Consider the following 13688-nt stretch of genomic DNA (forward strand, 5'->3'; position numbering starts at 1 on the left):
TACCACATTTCTTAAAAAGCAGTATCTGCATCTTTCTGGATGTTCTGGCATCTCCCTGCTCTAGAATTCACGGAAGCTGATGATCATCCAAACAGTGATTGGCTTCTGAGAGCCAGCACTGCTGGCTTTGCACCATGCAACACATGTCATCTGACTGCAACTGAGAATGGCCCAGCAGTGAACTGAAGATGCCTTTCACCTTCCTTCTATATTGACTTGAAAATTCTTTTGTGTGCAGCCTGCCCCTGCTCGCAAGCAGCAGGACAGAAGGACTAACTTGATTCTCTTTGAAGCAGAGAAACAAATGTAGAGGTCAACAATAACAGCCTGATACTCCAACTGTACATCCCCACTTCACCCAGCCTACCCTCTGACAGTTCTTAACTGATGTTCAGTTGGGGGCTGGAAATGCTCCTATAAAAGCCTGGAAAGTTTCTTTGTTTTCAGAAACTGGTGAATTTTATCATTTTTCAGGCAAACTTTTCCAACCATACCTTCCCCCACACTAGGATGCTGTTTATACTCAAGGCATGTTTTAAATACACTGCCCAAATTCAAAATATACGCCATTAGTGTATATTTTACCTTTCCTTTTATCTACCACCTTTTGTTTCATAAAGTATTGCTCCATAGCAGAGTTCAGAAAAAATATTTTATCTGGCTTAGGTAACATTCCAGAGCATTTTTTCTTTAGTATTAAACCCTTGCCTGACAAAGGCAAATGCAAAAATCTACAAGTTTATGTGTCATGTACTTCTTTTATGAACTTCCTTTCACAGATGTTTGTATGGCTTTATCTAATGTAAGCCAAAGGGAACAACTCCATTATGGGAGAAAACCAACAAAATGAGATAGCAGATTCCTTCCAGCAGTTTACTTTGATTCGTGAAGGGGAGCTTTAATATATACATGCTAATCTTGGAGACATCAGAAATATCTTATTTGCGTTCAAGGGACCACTCCATATTCATAGGATAAGCATAAACAAAAAGCACGGAGAGTTGCAAAACACAGATGAAAATCACATTTGTAACTGCAAGAACATCCTTCCCCCAGCCATGGGCAACACAAACAAAATGAGGAAATTTTCATTCACCTTAAAAAAATATATGTAGAAATTCCATATTCTCAGAAAATCTCTGGTGCCTAGCCTTTTGTCAGAATGGGATAAACCATTCACAATGACATCATCCCAGAAGACTCTGAAGTGGTAAAAATTTTCAAGAGATGCAGGTATTTGTGGCATTATTGTGTTGCATCCTGGGATGGTTTTAGTCAGAAAGGAAAGCCTGAGGCTGTTCATTATACTTAAAGAGAAGGAAAAAAAAATAGAGTGGTTTTAATTCTTCACCCTACCTGACAAGATAACCTGTATCTCAAAACAGTTGACATGTCATCACTGGTCACCTGTTCCTGAGCCTCAGTTTCACAACTCCATGTAGGATATCAGGAACCTTGCTGTTTTTCAGAATGACTAAACAGGATCATTTATCATTCATATTCCAAATGCCTTTATCTGCTCATTTGGAGGATTACTCAGTGGGTGGAGGTAAGGAAAGTGTGAACAAAGATGGCAGCTCTGAGTAGTGAGGAAATCAGATTTGTGTACAGGAGCACAAGTCCTCAGGGAATGCTCTGTTTAAGGGATGATGAGGGAGATAAGATATATATAAGATACATGACTAAATAGGTTCTCTTAGAAGGAGACACGAAAACTAGCAACCTTGTGTATGAAGTCCAGTCTGCAATATCTCCAGTTCTCACACACATACCACTATACTATTTCCCTAAAGAAGGTCCTTTGATACCAGTCCTATACTATGTTCTTTTTCTTGAATAAACCGAAGCAAATATTGCAGGCTTGTCAGTCAATTGCACATTTAGACACACCATTGCATATGTAGTTTCCAATGGGCTTGTAGGCAGCTTGGTTTGCATAAGCACAGAGAGGGAGTTTTAGTTTCCCAATACAGCAGATAAAGAGTACTCACCTCAAGACTCCTAATCAGGCCTTGGAGGTGCCTTTCTCCCTGAACAGAACTCTGATATTACTGTAGAATATCTGGATGTCTAATTTAGACTGCCACAATCAACTTGGTGGGGCCAGAAACTTATATCTCAAGTATCACAGTAATGAAATGAGTTATCCAAAGCGGCAAAAGAAAATCTGGCCTAAAACCTATGGGGCAGCAACACAGTATTCACATTCTTTTTATAACCTATCACTCAATGAGTTGCCTGATTTTCTGGGAAGAGAGATGTTTCAGTGCCTTTCCATGAATTCACACATTTTATATTTTTAGAATTACTCGATCCCTTGAGCCTCTCTATCCCACAGTTCTTCTTAGAGGGAGAATATTCACCTTCAGATGCTCTTGTCAGCCCCTGATCTGAAACATATTCAGTGCTTAAAATGTAGTATCAGTCCTTCACCTTTTCATAGACGTATCTGAATAACATATCACTGTTCAGAATCTGTTTAGGCTCAATACACTTAGACTACACCAGTTCTTAGATTATACCAGTGTGCTGGTTTTGGCTAGGGTAGAGTTAATTTTCTCCATAGTAGCTGATATGGGGCTCTGTTTTGGATTTGTGCTGGAAACAGTGCTGATAACACAGGGATGTTTTTGTTATTACTGAGAAGTCCTTGCATGGCATCAAGATCTTTTCTGCCCCTCACACCACTCCACCAGTGAGGAGGCTGGTAGAGCACAAGGAGTTGGGAGGGGACACAGCCAGGACAGCTGACCCCAGCTGACCAAAGAGGGTTCAGTATATAAAGCTAGTTGAAGAATGTTCAGAGTGATGACATTTGTCTTCCCAAGTCACTGTCACATCAGATGGACCCCTGCCTTCCTGAGGTGACTGAACACCTGCCTACCCCTGGGAAATGGTGGATGAATTCCTTGTTTAGCTTTGCTTGAATGTATGGGTTTTTCTTTAGCTATTTAACTGTCTTGATCACAACTCACAAACCGTCTCACTTTTACTTTTCTGATTTTCTACCCCATCCCACTGAGGGAAGAGTGAGCGAGTGTCTGTGTGGGGCTCAGCGGCCAGTTGGGGTGATACAAGAGCCAGACCACATTTAAAGACAGTTACCAAGTAATGTAATTTGTCTGGCATGCTCACACAAGACATACCATTATGTACAGCTGAAGATGGCTGAAAGTAAATTATTGACAAATAATCACTGTCCAGATAATAGTTAGAGGTAATTATTTATTTTGGAATAAAGTAAAAGGAAAAAATAAAAGGAAAATGGAGATCAGCCCTAAATATAATCAGACCAGGACTCAGACTAACCACTGGGCAATATAATTTTAGCTCATCACATTCAGGTGAATCCAACCATCATGGTCATCTTACATGACCATGTCTTAATTTAAAATATAGAGACAGATAAAGAATCCAGATTCTTCTCTTTCAACCAACTAAATGAGTAAGTTCTTCAGCATAGTGCACATGGTACCTTTCTGCTAAATGTCTTACACCCACTACAAACTTGGTTTGAAACTGTTGCTTTATTTACTTTCCTGAAATGTCTTTGCAGTTCATTTATGAATCAGCTTAAATATGCGACTATCAGTAAAGTCAGTGCAAACATGGTAGAAAACTAGAACCAAAGTTGACGATACAATGAATGTACTTAAGAACCATTGGATGAATTTGGTTTGGGCTTTTTTGTTTGGTTTTGGTTGTTTATTTTCCTAACAAATACCCTTTGGTTCTTTTTGTCTTGTGGTTTCTGAGCCCTGAGGATATATGAGTCATATTTTAATGGTTTCTTCATTTGTCTGGACAAAAATAATACTCTAAAAGAGAAAGGCAAGAAGAAAAAATGAAAAAGAATGCTTGGAAGAATGAAGAGGTAAAGTGAAAAGATAGATATTGATAGATGTTGCCAAATGATCAATGGTCCCTGCTGTGCTCAAAGTGTCTTTCAGGCCAAAAATCTTAGTGACAGAAGGCAGCCTAGGACTGTAGTACAGACAGGAAAAGAAAGTGTAAAAATCATAAGTGCTTTCTGTTCCTTGAGTAGAGAAACAAGACTGAATGTTGGAGGAGATTAATGGTGGGAAGAAAAGGTGTTGCAGATCTTTCTTGCTCAATACTGTAGCCAAGCCAGGAAGTTGCTCTTATACAGTTCTCTCTTCAGGAAACAGGAAGCTCCCACCTACCAAGATGAGGGTCTATGAAAGGTCCTTGAGACAAGAAAAAATTACCAAGCTACTTTTTGCTTCCCCATCACTCACAGTCAGAAAAATGTTTATTCACTTAGTCCCTGCATGCTCTCTTGTGTGTCCCCAATTCTTATTTCAGCATCAGCTTACAAGGCCAGAAGGTCACCTACTCCCTCCTTTTTCATTTCTTTCATTGGCCTCCTGATCCCCTGAGCATGGCCTCTTTGCACACCAGTGCAGTCGGAAAATTGCAAGAAATTAAATTTCAATCTCTCACTCAATGGCAGGTGCATCCTTTTCTACTCTGCTGGTGGAAGAAGAATAGCAGCTGCCCCACCAGAACAATAAAACTACTATCTAGCTCTCTGTGGCTGAACAGCAATGCATGAATATAATAAAGGTCCCAGGGGTAGCATTTCTCTTCTCTTATCAGCTCTGCTGCACACACTAGAATTAGATAAGACACCTAGAAGGATGAAAAGGCTACTATCAATCCGTCTAGGCAGAAATAATAAGAGTAATAGTAACAATATCAATAGATTTATGGAAAATCAGTGGCAATATCATTTTAATGCTGGTTTAATTATTCATTTCAAAAAGCTTTCCATCTTCTTAAGCTAAGGGTGTCTAAGATAGCATATCTAAATCTTTATATTAATGTCCTTTTGTATGCCTGAAACAAGCTCAAAATATCTTCTAACTAATTTTAAATTAAAAAAAAATTAAAAAAATTAAATTAAATATAGTCCTATAAAGTAACCTCTTGAGCCCTTTTAAACATCCACGCCACAGTGCACATACACATTCATAACTGGCCTGTCTCATCCTGGTGTTTGCAAAGTGGTAGTATACGTAATCATGCTAGAATTATTTTGGGACTTATTAACACTGAAATAGTCTGATGACCTGCCTGATTCCATATCCTTTCTCAGGCAATGCTCTATGGCAGCTGTTCCAGAGGAAAACATTAAATTCCCTATAGTGCACTTGACAATTGTGTAATACTACTGCTTGAGGGGAAATTTAAAACTTTTTCCAGCTGGTAATCAGCTCATATATTGAAGTATGAGGACAGATAATTGTCATTCTATCCAGTGCGACTGCAAATGATATTTTTATCCCTGAGCTTTCCTTTCTGAATCCTACTGTTTACTTTCTTTCAGTAATACCCTGTGAGTGTAGGTTCCCAGGGCCAACTTCATGTTGTATTTGGTTTTGTTCTTGTGGATCTAAATTACCACGTTTCAGTTTAATCCATTTTTCTTTTGTGTGCATTTCTGGTTTTTGTCACAAGTAGTGCAAGGTGGAGATTCTAACAGTCCTTGACTGTGTCTATAACATGAATTATTTAATATGCCTCTATAGCATCCATTTTCACCTCTTCACTCCTCAAAATAAAAAGGTTGTGTAATTAAACAAATAGTTCTATTCAAAAGTTACGCAGTTCAAGCTTTCCTTTCAAAACCACCAATGACCCAGATAGGTCTAATCCATCTTTTTGCAACTGAAATGAAAATACTCTATGAGGACACAGTAATAATAGTAACTGACAACACTAGATTGCTCTTTGTAACTGCATCTGACCATAGTATTGCACAAGTTTCTCTTGAATATATCAGCAGTGCTGACTGACAGTTTTGCCTGTCAGATAATCCCATTCAGAGGATCACTAGTCATTACAATATTTTCAGAACTGGTCCTATAGAAGCAAGCATTACTGTAAAGTACACAGAGGAATGTGAAGTCAATAAGCACATCCATCTCACTTGAAACCCATTGGAAGCTGGAAGATCAGCCTCTCTTCTTCACTGTGGTGTTCAGAGAATTATCAGCAGAGACTTTCCTTGACATGTCTTTGTGAAACTGTGTGACTACAGTAACTTTAACACAGAAGGGATGTTGGGAGCACTTCCAGTGACCTTTTCCATGCCATAAATATATAATTGCTAGTCTCAGATTTTCACATATTGAAATCTATTGACTGGAAGAGATATTTGAATAGATACTTCTGTGTAAAAAATGTGTGTTTTGTGGATGAGCTCTGGTGACATTTGTCCAGTAAAAACAAAACAAAACAAAACCTTTTTAAAGCTTCATTATCCAAATCACTTCCTTTTGTTTAGGAGGGAGAAGAAAAAAAAAAAAGGCAAGATATAGTTCTGGTTTTTTGAGTTTTTTTCTTATACATGTTTGAAGGGAAACCAGAAAGCACAAATTACCCCTTTCAAAAGGAGAGGGAAAAAATAAGGTCAGCTCTACAGATCTTCTTGATGTACTGGGCAAGGAAATACGCATGAAGCTTTAAAGGTAGGAGATGTAATGAAGAACCATTGGGAATAGAAGTCAGTGGGGTGCACGGATGCTTCCTTTCAGAATGATACCAAGGGAGTTAATGTCTGGCCTGGTCATAAAAACCTTGCATCTGTTACAGAAAACACAATGAGCATTGTTGTCATTGAGAGAATGGCTCTGTTTTTCCTGGCATGACTTACTGTTTGGAAGCTGTTTTAAAATAGAAAAGAAAAAAATCTCGCTCTCCAAACTTAAAAATAAAGGGCTATGCCAGAATCACATTCTCCATTGTATTTCTAGGAAGTGTTATTGGTTCACTGTTCTGACAACATTATTTACATACCTTAAATACAATTGCTGCTGAAATGCACAGTAAACTGTACAGGTTTTGACGTAGGCATCAACTACTGCATTGAATGTGTATAAGCTCAGAAATACAGGCTAAGTCTTCCCAAAGGCTGGCTGCAGGCACAGGGCACTAGTCCTGTTGGGCTTTCACCTTTGTCAGTGGAGAGCCTGCCATCCTCCGCGTAAGATTCAGAGCACCCAAACTAAGAGCCTCTTCAGAGTGACCCTAGACAAGCTTTTTTTTCCCATTAGAGATTAGTCCCTAGCTAAAGTTCATCTTTGTAGAATGCCCTTCCAAAGCATGTCAAGTATTCACATGTGAAATGGCATCACACCCTCCCCTCTTCACTAACTTACCATTTTTACATGATTTTTTTCTCCAAAGATGAAGAGACTTTGTTTGCACCTTCTAGTCCATATACATTAATACATCCTTCTGCTATGACATAGCTTCTCAGTTTACACTCAGTTAGACTCTGCACTCAATGTTTTTGGTACCAGAGGTAGTGGAAGTAGACAGCAGGTTTTTAATTTTTCCTGCTAATTGGTCTGTCCATGTTCTGTTGCTCTCTGCTATTCATTGTCTCTCAGTTATATAAACACAAGAAGGCAGAAAAGGTAAAAACAAATGGTTCTTAAATCTTGAGTTTGATGTCACTGATTTCCCTGCTAGGAAACTTCAGACCTAATGAAGAAAATAATGTCCATAGGTACAGAGCAGAAAAGATAGAAAATGTTGTTCCCAAACTGCATCACTTGCCTCAGAGCAATGCAAAGGATCATGCTGATTATGACCAAAGCTTGTAATGAAAGCATTGGTTTCTTTTTTATTTCTGACAATGTTTCCAGTCTGACCCAGCTGCAGAAAGCCTAAACTGTTCACAACACGCAACAAACTGCACCCTGTACATTTGGTCCATAACCAAGAATATATTAGCCAGTGAAGTTCATGCTCCATTTAATTCCTGGGAGATGACAAGGGAACAGAGGTGATAAGTGACATTATGGTAAGATTCAGGGCACCAAATTGTCTCTGCTACCAACCCTTGGTGCCACAGCAAGGTAGGTGCTGATGCAGCAAACAGCTGCTAAATAGAATCATAGAAGCACAGAATTTTAAGATTGGAAAAGCCCTCTAAGGTCATCAAATCCTACTGTTCACCTAGCACCACCATGTTATCACTAAATCATGTCCCCAGCTACCACATCCACACGTATTTTGAACACTTCATCATGTACAACCTCTCCAGTCATAGCCAAGATATGCTCATGCCTCTGGTAAACCTGTGTCTGAGTCTGAGTCAGTCGATTCCACAGCTCAAACTGCATTTCAGAAAGCTGAGAACCCTTCCATGATGTGTTGAAGCCATCATCAGATGCCTTATCTAGTTGTCATATTGCTTCATTAAGAAGCAATACAGTGGGCCTGATGGGTAAGTCGAGACAAGTTTGCTGCATCTTTTTGCAACTGGAAAATGCTATTTTACTTTTCTGTAGAATTAAAACTGAAATTTCAATTAAACAAATCATAAGAGAAAGCAAACAAAGAGTACATTGAGAAAACTGATTTAAAACCAAACAAAAACAAAAATCCCAAAGACACCTCAAATGTTACTTTGGGTTTTCCACAATGATTAATATTGTAGGTAACAAAACCTAGTTCAGGCTGATCCAGTTATTCAAAAGTAACTTTTAAAGCCAGGAAGCTCAGAGTTATGATAAATACATGAGAAATTTCAAATACCATCTGCTTCATCCATTTTTGAATTTCCAGAATGCATAAAAAACCCTGTTAACCTCAAGCCTCTATGGTTTCACCAGCATGAAAGAAGTGCCACAGGAGGCACACTTCAGTCCTTTAGCTGATGGTGCATAAATATCTAAATGTGATATGAACAGTTTAGATTAATTTTCAGATTCCCTATTTGCCTCTGGAAACCTAGAGTTTATTTCCTCCTACTCCTTCCATCCCATAAGCTCTGCCAGAAAAGCCAGTTGTCATTTTAGTAGTAGCAGAGAAGTGTCAGAAAATCTGAACCTGCAGAATTCATTAGTTTCACTGGATTTCATATGGGATAACAGAGCCTTTGTTGGTTTTGTCTTTGTTGGATTTTGTTTCTGCAAACTCTCTGGCAGCATAAGGAAAGATTAGTGATACCTATGGATCATTACACGTGGGTTTCTCTTCATGTGAATGTTTATGCTCCACCAGAGAAAATACATTAAGTTGCCTCCTTCTCTGGCAGCATCGAGTGCATGCACTGGGTCTGCCAGACCAAAAAGTTCTTCTAGGCTATGGGAATGTGCATTATCAAACAGCTACCAAATTCTCCCCTGGGCTGTAAGCAACCTCTCATATGAAACAAAAAAACATCTTGAAGCCATACTGGCATCCCTATAATGGTTCCTACATACTGGGAAGCCCCTTCTTTAAGCATAGCCTCCTGGATCTACTGGAGTTAATTTTTCCCTCTGGTGAGATATGAAGGAGGGAATTGTTTAGAAGTGTTTGTTTGTTTGATGCTGTTCTCCTTTCTTTCTTTTTTTTTTCATGTCCTTTGTTTACACTTAAGGAAAGATTTGTGTGACTGTAAATGATTGAAGCACAATTTTCTCAATCTTACCCCGATAACTTCTTTGTGCAGTGTGCAATCCTTTCTGCCTGTGACTCTCCCCTTTGTGAAAAAAGCACTGCTAATTGCATAGATTAGCTTCAAATCCAGGATCAAAGGTTTAGCGTTCAGGTTTTCTCCTCTTCAGGAGTTTTATTTTCTTTCTCTAATTATGTGAAGTTTGCAAAACTACTCACTACAGTATTGAATTGATTTTCTCTTCTGTAAGCTGAGGAAAAAAGGCTAACCGGGGATGGGGAATATTCTTAGATTACCTTATCAGGTGTTTTGGGAGGTTGATATATTTCATTGTGTCATTAAGACACAGAGTGATGGTTTTCAAGAATTTATAGACACCTACGGCTGGAAGTCACACTGCTGAGAAAGGAAAGGCTGCCACTGTGTCACCTTACCATTCACAGGAGTGATAAAACTGAACTTACTCTAGGCACATAACTCTGTTTATACACATTTGCTAGATTAAATGAAAAGACATATTGTGTATCTTTTCTATTAAAAATCTGTACATTCATTCAGAGTGGACAGCTGGCATTTTGAAAAGCTGTTCCGGGCTTTTCAGAAAAAATTTATACTTAACTTGCATGAGAGACCTCCATTTCAAACATTGACAAAGACAGCACTTGTGAGAGTGCTTTGTTCCTACAGGCAGCAATCACTGGGAGGTCCATGTGTTCTTCTCAGTCAAGTTCAGCCCTATTTTCTCAGCTATTATCAGCATTTTTTTACCAAAAAAACCCAAACAAAAACAAAACAAAAACCAACCAAACAAAGCAAAACAAACAAAAAAACCAAACAAAAATAAATAAAAGAAAAGGGGATGTGGGGAGCAGAGGGATATATTTTAAAATTTCATCTTTGATTCAGTTTTGGCAGTAAAACTTTACAAATTGATTACGATTTGAACAATGGTTTAACATTATACCTTGACATCCTGGGTTAAAACAATAATAAACAAAGTTACACTGAAAGTCAACCTAAGAAGTGTACATGTGTACATGAAAGTAAATATTACTAATGCCGTACTTAAAACTTTCAGCCAAGGTAAAGAACTTAATGACATGGGGGTGGTAAAGATGAAGTTAGATAAAAGCACAGCTTTTCAAAGGATTGTACTGGAGTTATTTTTCCTATGTACAACCACTGCAGAGCTTTCCTTTCCCTTAGCAGTAGCCAATCAAATAAGCACAAAAATGGCAGATGAATAAGGCATCCTTAACAACAGGCAACGCACCATGTGCTCAGTGTCTGCCTGAGTTAATTAAAATAGAAGCTGAAAGAATAAGCAGCAGACCCATTACGTAGTTTGCTTTTATGTAAGTTGGATTTATTTGTGTTCAAGCTTACAGATAAACAGTTCATGATTCAAGAAACTGTATGTTCAGTCTGTTAGTGTGATATTTTGTTTCTTGAAAGCTGCTCAAGATTAAAAAAAAATGCCCTTCATTTTATCATCAGCTACATTTTATCATCAAAGACAATGGGAGTGCAGGATTATGGTTTACTCGCCCACACACTGAAGAAAATTGTCTCGTTCCTGCACCTTGATTGGCTGAAGATTGCAAGGGATGGATATAATTTTTTTCTCCTTTCTTTTGTTTCTTTTTTTAGGAAACTTGAACACCACTTGAACACCCTCTTTCCTTGGTTTTTCCACTTGTCCACCTAAAACTTCTAGTGGGAATTTTTCAAAGGTGCTTGGTCACACTCCCAGGCCCTGGAAATGGTTTTATTTATGTTGTCACACAGATTTTAAAAAAAAACAAAACAACAAAACTTACAGCAACAAAACCCCATTTTTTTCTGGTTTTGCTTTTGAAGTCAGTGAGGGAAAAAAGGCATTGAACGAACACATGACAATAATGTAATAAGATATCAAGAGAATTTCTTCTGTATTTCAAGCTAATTATTTGTTTCTACTTTGCTCACACACAGCTAAGAAGCATTTAAAGTGATGCAAATTGTAAAAAAGGTTAATATACAAACCACAGCTTCATCTGCCAGTCTTCCAGCAGAGAATCACTCTTCCCCCTCAACCACCACTTTCAAGTTCTACAGCATAGTGTAACCATTTTAATTGATTTTTTTTCTTGAAGGCATGAAGATAAACCATACGTGAATCAAGACATGAATGAATCAGCCTCTGTTCTAGTTTGGTGACGTATTCATCATTTATATCCCTGCATAATTTACAGAAACTGAAACGGTAGCTGGGCTTTGCATTCAGATGAATGTGGCTTGTTTACACAGTCCAGTAGAGTTCCATGTTCCATGAATTAGAGAGTGTCCAATGGAGGGCAATGAAGATGGTGAAGGGTCTTGAAGGGAAGCCATATGAGGAGCAGTTAAGGTCACTGGGTCCACTCAGCCTGGAGAAGAGGAGGCTGAGGGGAGATCTCATTGTAGAATCACAGAATCATAAAATCACAGAATATGCCGAGTTAGAAGGGACCCACATGGATCATTGAGTCCAACTCCTGGCCCTGTACAGGACCATCCCCAAGAGTCTCACACCATGTACATGAGAGTATCATGCAAAGACTTCTTGAACTCTGTCAGGCTTGGTGCTGTGACCACTTCCCTGGAGAGCCTGTTCCAGTGCCCAGCCACACTCCGGGAGAAGAACCTCTTTTTAATATCCAACCTAAACATCCTCTGGCACAACTTCAGCCCATTCTCCTGCATTCTGTCACTGATCACCACAGAGAAGAGATCAGTGCCTGCCCCTTCTCTTCCCCTCACAAGGAAGTTGTAACTGCAATGAGGTCTCCCCTCAGTCTCCTCCTCTCCAGGCTGAACAGACCAAGTGACCTCAGCTGCACCTCATACTGCTTCCCCTCAAGGCCCTTCACCATCTTTATTTCTCTCCTTTGAATAGTCTCTAATGGTTTAATATCTTTCTTATATTGCAGTGCCCTAAACTGCCCACAATATGCAAGGTGAGGCTGCACCAGTGCAGAGCAGAGCAGGACAATCCCCTCCCTCGACCGGCTGGTGATGCTTTGCCTGATGCCCCCAGGACACAGTTGGCCCTCCTGGCTGCCAGGGCACTGCTGAATCATACTCAATTTGCCATCAACCAGGACTCCCTGGTCACTTTCTATAGCACTGCTTTCCAGTATCTCATTTCCCAGTTGAACATCCATGGTTGTCTCACCTGAGATACAGAATCCAGCACTTTCCCTTGTTGAACTTCATATAGTGGGTGATTGCCCAATCAGCTAATTTGTTGAGTTGTCTCTGCAGGGCCTCTCTGCCTTGCAGGGAGTCAACAGCTCCTCTGAGTTCTATGTCATCTGTAAACCTGCTTAGTATCGCTTCCAGGCACAGATCTCTTCTGTGTTGTGACCAGTGACAGAATGTAGGGGAATGGGCTGAAGTTGTGTCAGGGGAGGTTTAGGTTGGATATTAGAAAGAGGTTCTTCACCCAGAGGGTAACTGGGCACTGGAACAGGCTCCCCAGGGAAGTGATCATAGCACCAAGCCTCACAGAGTTCCAGAAACATTTGGATGATACTCTCATGTACATGGTGTGACTCTTGGGGATGGCCCTGTACAGGGCCAGGAGTTGGACTCAATGATCCTTGTGGGTCCCTTCCAACTCAGCATATTCTATTGTTCTGTTATACATCCCTGACACAGCTGTTCCCCAGCTCCTGGAGTTGTCCCTAAGATAGCCAGGATTCAGATTCTGGGACCACCACTTACTTAGTGGCTGAGTTTTGCATCTCAAACTCAATTGTCTTCTGACACTAACCTTAAAGAGAATGAAATTTGATGCCACAAAAAGCGAGTCACTGTAACTATTCCCAACATTTTTTTGAAAACTCCCCTTATTTTCAGCATGTTACATTCTGCTTTCTGTATCCTCTCTGGTCATATATCACAGGGACAAGGACTAATGGGAACATAATGCCTGTCAGATTCCCTCAGAGATCTCCCCAGGGAATGGTATTCTTCCTCCATTCACTCCTCTTCCTCAGAAATACACCCTGCAGTTCTCCCAGGCACCCGTGACAAGGGGCCGTTACAGACTACCTGCCTCCAGTCTTTCTCTTATTTTGGATTTCATTTGCCTTTGGTAGGGCGACTCTGTTTCTATCATCTCTGTTGGTTGTATTCTCACAGGTATATATCTTTTATATTCTGAATTTTAAAAGCTTCCAGGGAAGAATTTGTGTCTCTCTCAAGTCTCTGTTTGAAGTGCTCAGATTTAGCAGTTACCATTACA

The sequence above is a fragment of the Myiozetetes cayanensis genome, unplaced genomic scaffold, assembly GCF_022539395.1.
Source record: "Myiozetetes cayanensis isolate MyiCay16 unplaced genomic scaffold, myiCay2020 scf3, whole genome shotgun sequence".
NCBI lineage: Eukaryota > Metazoa > Chordata > Aves > Passeriformes > Tyrannidae > Myiozetetes > Myiozetetes cayanensis.